The sequence below is a fragment of the Orcinus orca genome, chromosome X (assembly GCF_937001465.1).
Source record: "Orcinus orca chromosome X, mOrcOrc1.1, whole genome shotgun sequence".
NCBI lineage: Eukaryota > Metazoa > Chordata > Mammalia > Artiodactyla > Delphinidae > Orcinus > Orcinus orca.
In genome coordinates, this window is record NC_064580.1 from 26,614,765 (window position 1) to 26,626,512 (window position 11,748).

The 11,748-nt window shown below is 35.7% G+C and overlaps 1 pseudogene; it reads right to left on the minus strand.

The window, feature by feature from the left end:
* Positions 1–4,954: 4,954 nt before the first annotated feature.
* On the minus strand, positions 4,955–5,904 carry LOC101271459 (elongation of very long chain fatty acids protein 5-like; annotated as a pseudogene).
* Between the last annotated feature and the right edge of the window lie 5,844 nt (positions 5,905–11,748).

Consider the following 11,748-nt stretch of genomic DNA (forward strand, 5'->3'; position numbering starts at 1 on the left):
ATGACACTAAGAAAACTTTAAATGGAAATGTATATGAGCTGGCTTTTGTTAATACCTTCTGCAATAAAGACACATAAACACAGTTTTGAAATCATAGGTATATTTTCTGAAAGGTTTCCACAGGATAAGGGCTTCATTTTGGAACTATTTTATACAGGTTTCTCCCCCTGCCACCTCCCACTCAGTTTATTAGAACTTAACATACTATCTGACATAAGTGACACATAAATGGAGTAAATAATTTGTGTGTATCAGAGGCCAAGCATATTGGCTATTGTGGAGGCTTTGAAACCCTGTCCTAGTAGAGAAAAATAAGAAAAAAAAAATAAATATAAGGGTCAAAAGTCATTGGCCTGCTTTCTCATTTATTCTCTTAATCTAGTTTCTGATGGTTACTCATCATGTAAGGATTTCTCATTACATTTCCAGAGTTACATCTCCAAGAAACCTAAATGATAACTAACTTAAAAATGCCAATATATTAAGCTTTAATTCAAATACAGCAAAATAAACATGTCTGAATGGGATTTAAGATTTAGAAAAACTTTGATTTATAAAAAGCAATTTAACTCAGAGAACTAAACATTAAATTGTAACTCAGAGACTCTTAGTTCAAATTTCATGTTCACTGACTCATCTATCCTTTTGAGATATCAATATTTTTAAAAATATATTTAACATTATAAGTGGTTAAACAGACCTAATTCTTTCTGTGATTTAAAAGTTATAGCTGTCTTTTAAAACTCTACTGATTCCCAATATTTTCGATTAATAATATATTTTTTTAATTTAAATATGAAATATTTTGAAAAGATAGAAATGGTACAGAATAATATAATACAGTACCTTTAAAACATTTCTACCCAAAGTTCAGAGTAAGAAAACCTATTTTATATCACATTTACATACATACATAAGTATACAAATAACTGAAGCAAACTATCCACAAAACACTGTTTAGATGTACTGCAGTTTACACTGATATTTCTTATTTTTTTTTACTTTATTCTTTTTAAAAATATAAGCCTCAATCTTTCAAAGTGATTTCAGACCCACAGTACGGGTATCATCCTACAGTTTGAAAACACTGATATACTATTTACATTTATGTATCCACCATTCATTCAGCTTTATAAGATCTTAACATTTTGCCATATTTACTTTAAATAAAAAGAAAATAAAACATTAGATAAATTCCAAGTTCCCCATGTACTCTTTCTTTTCCCTTTTCCTACTTTCACCACAGAAGTAACTGTTATTTTAAATTCGATGTTTGTTTTCATGCATGTTTAACAGTTTTCACTTCCTATAGATGTGAAGAATATAGAGCATAATTTTGCGTATTTTAAAGTTTATATAAAGCTATTATGCTCACCTATTCTTCTGAAATTTGTCTTTTTTGGTTTATCATTATGTCTTTTTTAAAATTGAAGTATCGTTAATTTACAATATTTTATTTCATGTGAACAGCATAGTGATTGAGTGTTTTTGAAGATTATACTGCATTATAGTTTATTATAAGATAATGGCTATAATTCCCTGTGCTATAAATAATATCCCTATTTCTTATCTATTTTATACATAGTAGTTTGCATCTATTAATCCCATGTCCCTACTTTGTCCCTCCTTCCTTCCCTCTCCCTTTTGGTAACCACATGTTTGTTTTCTATATCTGAGTCTTTCTATTTTGCATCTACCTTCAGTTATATTATTTTTTAGGTTCCACATATAAGTGATATCATACAGTACTTGCCTTTCTGTCTCTAACTTATTTCACTAAGCATAATATTGTCTAGGTCCAACCACATTGCTGCAAATGGCAGCATTTCATTCTTTTTCTGGCTGTGTAGTATTCCATTGTAATTCTGTTCTGAGTAATTCCATTCCCTTGTTTATCATTATGTCTAGATACGTATCAAGTTTGATACCTGTAGCTCAAGTTCATCCATTTTAACTGCTCTATAATAGCCCATTGAATAAATATTACTCATTTTTTATTAATCTATTGTGATTGGTAATTTAGAGTTTCTTGTTATTGTGGCAATAATGAACAATACTGTAATGAACATTCACGTACCTGCATCTTTATGCTCAAGAATAAGTGTTTCCCTAGGGTCTATAACTAGAAGTGGAGGCATGAAGCAATAAGACTTGCACGTGTTTGACATATATTTCCAAATTGTTCTTCAAAATAGTTGTTCTGATTTGTGTATGCAGTAGTACTGTCTAAGAGTTTCTATTTCTCCATATCCTTGCCGTTTATAAGTATGATAAAAAATAATGTGATTGAAATCTTGTGTAATCTTAATTTATATTTTATTGATCAGTAGTGAAGTTGAAAATTTTCATGATCTTTCGTCGAGTTCCCTCTTCTATACATTTTCTCCATTTTCCTAATGGGATATATTTTTTATGTATGTATGCTATGAGTATTTTTCCTCCTTTTTCTATCTTTTACAGTGAGGCCAGGTCTACACTATCAATATTATAGTAAAAATTAATTATTCAAATCAACAAAAGAAAGGTGTCAGACTTGCTATTCATGCTTACAGTCAAAGTGTAGTAGTTTTTCTGGTTTGTTTTAGTTTTGATACTTGGTTCCTCTGCAAGAAGGGCATTTAAAGTAGGGTTTGAGGCCTAAGTTGACCTGAGTTAAGCTCATAATAATAGCTCTCCACTTGGGGTAATGTATAGCACAGACCTACATGTGTTCCTGTATTTCTCATTTTTCAAAACTTCAACAGTGGATCAAATATCTGGTTTGATATTTGATCCAAATACTTGATCCAACAGTGGATCAAATATCTGGTTTGGATAATTTACCTCGGACAATCCATTGTTTCCTTAGTGATTTATTCTTAATATCTTCTCATTACAAATTATTGGGGAAGTCAGTTACAATGTGAATGAAGAAAGCATACATTTAACATATACTTACTATGTGCAGTATGTTGTAGTTGAGGGATGGGTAGATATGGATATTATGATATAATATCTTACTTCAACCAGAACATGGCTTCATTGGGGTCCTAATACCAATATACGTAAATGCAGGGTCTGTATGCTAGATTGGATCTGGATCTCAGGCTTTAGTTCCAGTCTCATCCTTCATGGCCATGCCACCTTAGCATGCCACTTCTTCTGTGGCTTCTAAACACTTAGGTAACTCAAGACCATGTCTACTTTTTTTTTTTTTTAGAATGTAAAAAAATGACATGCCAAGTCAAGGTTACAAATTGTTTTTTAATCAAAAACATTTTAATGATTAATGTATAGACATTATTTAACATTGTGGGTATATGCAGATGAGCTAAAGCACACTCTGACAGCACACTATTGAATGTTATAGTTTCTGTAATGAAATATGTAAAGACATTTGCAAGCTAGTACCTAGGAAGACATACACTTACAAATATATACATTCTAGATTTGATAAGGTAAATGTAAACAGATGCTGTGACTCCTTCCAAACAGAAAACCCACAAGACTAATTAAGAGAACCAACTGGCTCCCTATAATATGAATGTGCAAAATTAAAGCATGATAAACTGATATTTACATAAATATCAAACCACCAGTTCATTTATACATTGTCAACGACCTTCTCAGATGTGTCATGAGTGGTTCAATGAATGTTTTTTCCTCCAGTGGAGGAGGTATTCAGAGGCTAAATTCCAGTACTTTAAAATGACACACACAACAGTCCTTATCTGTTAGATCACGCCTCTAGGGTGTGAGACATGATTTTATGATAAGCGGTCTTATTTTTAAACAAGTATTTCTAGACAAATCTTTAGATTCGAAGCAGGAAAAAAAATTACAGGTGCTATTAGATTTACATTAAACAAACCATCTCTATCCAGTTTCCCAGTTCTCTCATGCTGCAGCTATCTGTTTAATTTTACCTTAAATTTAAGGTCCTTTCCCCACCTTTATTCATTTTGGTAAGCTAGGCACATTTTCAAAAGAAGTTTGTGTCAAAACAGATAGCAGTACAGAAATCAATCCAAATTTGGACCCTGGCAACCAGTTCCCCACTGCTCATCTATGGGACTCTGTCAAATGGTAAACATTTAATCATCTCTCTTGGAAAATATATATCTGCTCTCACAAGTGGAAAGCAAAATGGGCTTTGTCTCCTGTATAAAAACACTTAGCACTTCTGAAATTTAAAACGGGCTACTCATCCTACACACTTCCTAAAATCTTGAAGACAAAGAATATATATTGGAAGTTTCATCAAGACTGCTTTAGAACCCCCCCTCCCATTTTACATTATTAATAGTGGCACTCAATAAAAAAAAAGATCTATTAAAAAGTTAAACTGACTGTTCCACTAGACTTGAACCTGCCTGATTTAAAGCCAATATTACAAAACTGAAGGTGCCGATTTCACTTGTACAAGTCACTTGAAATTATGTGTCACACGATAGTTTCATAAATCATGGTCTTTGAGTTTTCTGAACGGAGCTATTAGAAATGAATAAAAACTTGAAACATACCCTAATTTAAACTAATAAGCTTTGGGCCCTGCTTTTTAAATTTTAAGGCATGTGTGTTTCTCTACTGTAACAACATTATACAAATTTACAATCACATGCGTAATCTACAGTAAAAAAAAAAAGTGTGGATTACAGTGTTATTAAATTGTGAATCACAATTCAGCACCTATCATGCTATAACTAATGAGGCAACAGCAGTGTTGTGTACTACAACACCTTGCCCTCCACAGTCTAGCGCAAGGGTCAGTGAGAGCCCAGAAATGTTAAAACTCTTATGCCTACTTGGAAAATCTGTCTACATTTTCTAGGGGTTTGGAACTGATGGAAGAGGTCCTGCGTGAGTCACACTATTGTAGGCCGACTTTTTACAGCACCTGTTAACTAGCATTGGGCACAATTCATACGTGCTTACAATCAGACGACGTGGTTCATAAGCTGTCAACCCTTGGGCCTCAGTCCTTATGCTGCTTCCTCGGCTTCACATTGTTTTCCAGGGAAGAAAAGCTGCTGGTGTGGCCGTTTATGGCCGTCACATAGCCGTTCTGGTGGTCCTTCTGGTGTTCTCTCCTCCGGGAGGCCCCCTTCTTGTTGTAGGTCTGAATATAGAAGTTTGTGAAGAGGGCAACCAGAGAAATCACATATCCAATCTGTAAATACAACCAACCAAGAGGGAAGGCGCGCGGCTAGATGACCCCGCAGCCGGTCTGGATGATGGTCAGCACAAACTGAAGCAGCTGCCCCTGCGTGATGTACTTCTTCCGCCAGAGGTACGGCCTCATGGAAGGGACGGACGACAGACTGTAGTACGAGTACACGTGGACGTGGATGAAGCTGTTAAGTGTGGCACCAAAATAAGAGTGCCACAGGGGACCCAGTTCATCACGAACCACCAGATGTTGAGCATGGAGGCGCGGTGGTACACGTGCAGGACTGTGATCTGGTGGTGGTTCTTGCGCAAGATGAAGAAGGTGTCCATGAACTCGATGAGCTTGGAGAAGTAGTACCACTAGAGCATGCGGGTGATCTTCATGTCTGCTTTTCCTCCACTGCGTGTGCCCTGACAGAAGAAGTTGTACTGGCCCTCCCATACTCCCGTCACTAACTCACAGAACATAGAGAGAGCAGTGTGCATTCAAGGTTATACACCACTAAAATCCCCCGGCAAGAGAACGGCTGCCTATTCTTCATATATTTTGGTCCCAGCCATACAATTAGCAACTATAGGATGGAGCAGAGCAAAGTAGGGATATAATTGTCCAGAAGAAACCATCCTTTTAGTCTGGGATCTCGGGGGCCGAGCAGTGCCTGGTAATAGGTACTAGGTGCTGCATCAGAGTGTTCCATTTTAAAACCTCTTAGGCCGAGGGCGGCTGCGGCTCCAAGAAGTGGCGAGGCGGCATTGGCGGCGGCATCCGGAGCCAGCCGAGCCAGGAGGAGGCAGGAGGGAGGCACCGGCCAGCAGGACCCACCACCACAAATTGATATTCATAATGTACATATGTAACTTACTAAGTCCGTACCATAAAAATGACATCTATTGTGCTATTCAAAAGAATAATGGTGAGATTAATTTTTTAAAATATCAGTTCATTGTACCATATGGTTGGTATGTACTTGTAATTTAACACAAATATAAAGAATATGAATATCTTTTTTTCAATTCTATCAGTAGCTCTTTGAGTGAGTATATAAATTCATTTGTAAATGATACCAAATCTAAATTTGAATTCTTCAATCTAAGCCATGGGCCAAGGGGTATCTTGCCCCTCATCCTTCTCCAAATACCATGGAATTGCCTCTGACCTCACCTCAGTTGACTTATTACTCTTAAGCTGTAAAATGATTTGTAAGATCCCATCCATATCTAACATCTCATGGTTTTAAAGACATTCTCTTCGTAGTTATTTGTGATGTTACAAACATAGGATAAATTTCTTTGGTGAAAACAGTCTTATTTGACCTTGATGTACCACTTGGCATTTTTGGAAATAGAGCAACTCTTCTGCTATGTTGTTTCAGAGAAAACAAATTCCCATATTATCCCAAACTCTTCAGTATAAGGCTATGAGTATGTTTAATTCTTCATGAAGTTAAGGTTTTTTTGTGATGTGGTGCCAGGAAATAATTTTGTGATAAAACAAACACTTGGTTTAACCAACTAGAAAATACTGGCATCCTACAAACATGAATTCATTAGAGAGGAATTCTGAGCTGCAGCTTTCATAAACTAAAATAGCTATGCTAGTTAATGTCCCAGAAGTTCTTAGTAAATATAAAGTACAAGAAACTGTCAGTGCTTCAAAAGCAGAGATAATATCTTATCCTTTTTATAACCTCAGTTATTAACTAGAACTTGCCACATAGTAGGAGACCGATAAGAACATTCATGGATTGGAGTGTTAAGTCATTAATTTTCAAACCTATATCCTTTAAATAACAAAGGATTGTCTTCTATTATTTCTCAAAAAGGTGGGTATGTGGCCCATAGGTTTCTTACCTTTGCTTTACATTCCTTTAGAGCTATGATAAACTAAAGCATTTTTTAGGAAAAGTGACTTCTAAAATATTTTTTGTTAATGTTTCAAATGTGCAATTATAGTCTGAAGATCATCAGGGCATAGATAAGTGCCTGTGGCATCCATTTTGTATAGTGGCAACCGTTGTTTATGTGTTTCAAGTGCTGCCTGCAGAATTTTTTCTTATATGAGAAATATAAGTAAATCAACATTATAAAGTCTATAGGATCTAAAAAATACAACAAACTAGTGAATGTAATAAAAAAGAAGCAGACTCACAGATATAGAGAACAAACTAGTGGTTGCCAGTGGGGAGAGGGAAGGAGGCAGGGGCAATATAGCGGTATGGGATTGAGAGATACAAGCTATTAGGTATAAAATAAGGTACAAGGATATATTGTACAGCACAGGGAATATAGCCAATATTTTATAATAACTATAAATGGAGCATACCCTTTAAAATTGTGAATCACTATATTATACACCTGTAACTTATATAATATTGTACATCAAGTATACTTCAATTAAAAAAAATAAAGTAAAATAAAAGCCACATGAGGCTAAAACGAAAACATATACCTATGCAGATACCAAGAAACAAGTGTGTAGGAGATTGGAATACTGTTTATGACTAGAAAAGCTTGACTATTTTTATTCCTAGATACCTATATGCATGGCACATGCAATATGACATTTGATTATGAAACAATTTTAGAATAGTTAAGGTGAATTAATTGATATTCATGAAATAACCATGACTGCTACAAGATGGCCATTTGGAAACGTGCCCTAAGACAGGGATCTGCAGACTTTTTCTAAAGGGACCAGATAGTACATATTTTAGTCTTGTGAGATATACAGTTTTAGTCCCAACTACTCAGCTCTGCTTTTGCAGCACAAAAGCAGCCACAGACAATGCAAAAGAAGAATAGGCATGGCTGTGTTCCAATAAAACTTTTTTTTTTTTTTACAAACACAGACATGGGCCATAGATTGCTGACCCCTGTCCTAAATAGCCATTGACCTCATTCAATTTTAAGAATTTGAAACTTTTAGCAAAAATGTTACAGTTCTTCATATAACTTGTAAGAACTGTACTTTTTAAAAAAATAAATGAATGAATCTCAAAAAAGGAACCTAAGTTTCATTTTCATTATTTGAATGGAAACATGATTTTTTTCTTATATTTGATTATACATGTATTGAGCTAGACTTACTTGCTCTTACCACTAGACCAGCTGTTATTAAATATACTTAGATAGTAATTTTTTAGATTATTTTCCCTAGAATATACTCGAATCTTGGACAAATGTTTCCTTGTCATTGAACTTTAGGTTTCATGTCTGTAAAATAAAGGCTTAGTCATGATTTCTCTAAGGGATCGTCAAACTATACAATTCCATGTTTCTATGGGTGTCATATCATTTGCCAGTAGGAACAATGTCCTTGTTTAGAGACTTCTTTTAAAATTCTTTTATTGAGAATGTCATTTCTCCAAGAGATCTTATTCTCTTTGAAAGTCACTTCTAGTTTCTGTATGAAAAAAATGTCTTTTAAAATCAATACCAGTGAAAGTTAATCAGGGATAGAATGATTACAGGATGCCTTGCTTATCATTGGAAAGCCAAGATAGTGATCTCTGTGATTATCCTCACATCTGATTTGAAAGGACAGAGGGGCAGCTTTTCTGGCCATCCCACTCTTACTTTGTGAAATGTCCTCACTATAATCCCTTTGTAAGAAGGCTGCCTGCCTTTATTACCATATTCTAAAGAGATTAACCAATATTATGCCCAAGTGCCCAGGATATCCCCAGCCCTACTTCAATCTTAAATTTATCACACATTCAACATAGTCATAAAGGGAATAATCAGAAAATCTTGTCACATCTCATCTCATTATATTATTGTGCATAAGGAAAAAATAGTTTTAAGGTATAGAGAAGAATGAATCGGGTCATGCGGCTGCTTCCCGAATGTTCAATTTCTGTCTCCATTGCCTCCATTATTTTTTCTCCCTGAAATGCAGAAATTATTCATATTGAGATACAACAGTTCTCCCCCCGCCCCGCCTCAAACCAAGTCTTCAGTGCCTGCTTCTTTATTAACACATAATAAAAGGTAACTCTAAGGATGTTGATGCAAGTGGCGGGCAAAGATCACCAGGGTTCTTCTTCATACAACCCTCTGCAGGGTTTTGCCTTCCCAGCAATCCCATGTCTGTGGGAACTGGCTTTTCCTCCTCCCTCCTCCTTTTGAATGGTTACAGTGGAAGCAAACACATTTTTACAAAGTGACCCCACCTCATCTGTAGAGATATAGCCAGAGGTTGGCTCCTGACCCAGGCTGAGCTAATCTGAGTCCATTCTCAGGATTTTAGAGTTAGAACTGGGAAATGATCATCCAGTGAAACTTTGAGCTCTTAAATGGAAATGTTGCAAACTCACAGGCTGTTGGCAGTAGATATTTTCTGACGTGTGCTTTAGAAATAGAACCAAAAAGTGATTCTACTGGTGGGGGTGGGGGTGTGGAGAGAGAGAGGGAGGAAAGGAACGAAACAAATATATAATGAGAGGCAGAGTTGAGATATGAAGAGCAAATTCTGGTTTCTCCACAGTTTTTGGATAAAGCTCCATTTCACACCATCACCCTGCCCTTGGGTTGTTTGAGATAGCCATATATGCGTTTAAGAAACTACCTTTTGCTAAAACTAGTTCAAACAGTTTCCATAACTTAAAACCAAAAGAACTAATTGTGAAGTTTATTTTTTACTGTAAACATTCTATGAAATATAGACTATAAATATAATGCTTACAGAAACATTCTTTTAAAGGTGCTAAATTACTGAACAGAATTAATTACCCACAAGATACTCCCCAGAGAAAGAGATCACAAAATGTGTGTGTGTATAATATCTTTTTTCAAAAAATAAGTTTTGAGTGCCTTTTGTGAACCAGCCCACAGTGGTAGGTAGGCAACAATGAACAAATACAAAAGTAGTCTATTGGGGGAGAGATATATTAACAAAATACTCACAAAAATTAGTAAATGATTAAAGACTATGGAAAATTCTATGGCAGAGAGGTAAGGGACAGGGAGCCAGGCAGAGGAAGCAACATATGTGAAGGCCCTATAGCTAATTCAAGCAAAGAACTCCAGTGTTGCTAATCCAAAGGATTTTTTTCACAAAGCCATTTATTAATTAGGTCCTGAAAGCATCACTTCTGTTTTCTGATTACCATATTTAGCTCTCATGTAGGAAGAGCATTTTTCGTTTGTGTTCCAAATTTACTTCTCAAATAGTTTAAGACCCTATTTCCTTACCATTATTCAAGAAAGACATGTAGTATACAATGTTATTTGCACCATCAATTTGTTCAGCAAACTTTCTTTGTAGTCAGATCAAAAAAAAAAAATCATCTCAGGTATATTCATGGTTTTACCATGGATCCGTGAGTGGATTAATGAAATCCTCGTTAGAGAGCTACAATTGTGGTAGTGTTCCAGCACATTATTCCAGGCCACCAGCTCCATCTCACTCAGGTAGGGTCCAACAAAAGTATGTGAGCCCAGAGCCATGGGAATGTTCATCTCCATCAAAAATTAATAGGAAAAGACACTCTCTTTAGCAAGATTTACTTAGGAAAGCAGCGTGCAGTGCTTTCTTGGGCTAGCATCCCTCTGTTCTTAAACCACAACCAATGCTACTGTAACATTTCGGTAGTAATCTAACAAATGGTGTCAAAGATATAAGAGAGAAAAATTATACTTTGTGATTTCTCTAGGTTTCTGAGCAATGCATGAACTCTTTAACTGTGTACACAAAGAACTGTACATTTAGTTGCCGTGGCACTGCTTATCTGTTGTCTTTAGGAGGAATAAAATGGTACTTTAACTACTGTGACTCATCCCCCTAGGTATAATTGATAAAGCTACCTTTCCTAACTTTGAACCAGAATCCTTCAACGGGCAAAGACTTTTTGTTGCTTTTGTTGTTGTTAAAGAAAAGATACTTGTTCACAAACCTAGGCTTAAACCCGTTCTCGACAAATGATAGCTTTAAGCAAAGATCACAGTTTACTGAATCTAACTAATAATTCACATATAATAGATGGACAACAAATCAAATGGCTGTCAGGGAAATAGCATTTTCCCAACATGTGTCCTCTTGAGTTACTATGTCTAAGCACTGACGAATGTTTGCTACTAATGACCCCTGGCACTAATAATGAGGCTCTAATCAAAGATCTGTTACATAACCTGCCCTTGATAAGAAATACTTAGTGTTCCTTAGCATATGGTCAGGGGAGAGTCCAGTGAGTATGGTATGTGAATTTAAAAATTCCTCACTATGCACCTTAGTGATGGAAAGTATGAGTGATTCTAGGACAAACGTGAGACTCCATGTATATACTGATAGGTGTGACACCCTCGCATAATTATTAAGACTGTCCTCTGTGCTCTCATAATACTGTGCCCATGCTTCCATCATGACACTTTTCACTTTGCTTCATAATTTTCTTTCTACACCATTGAGTTACCAGCTTTTAGAAGTACAATAGGCCATTATTATTATTGCTGTTGTTATTATTATTCTTGATTACCAAGTGCCTAAGAAGGAAAGGCTCAATACATGCTTGCGGTATTATTCTCAAAGAATCTACTTTGAGAAAGCTGTGTTCATTATGTCTTAACATTCTGCAAGAGTTACAAACAGATGAAGCAATTAAG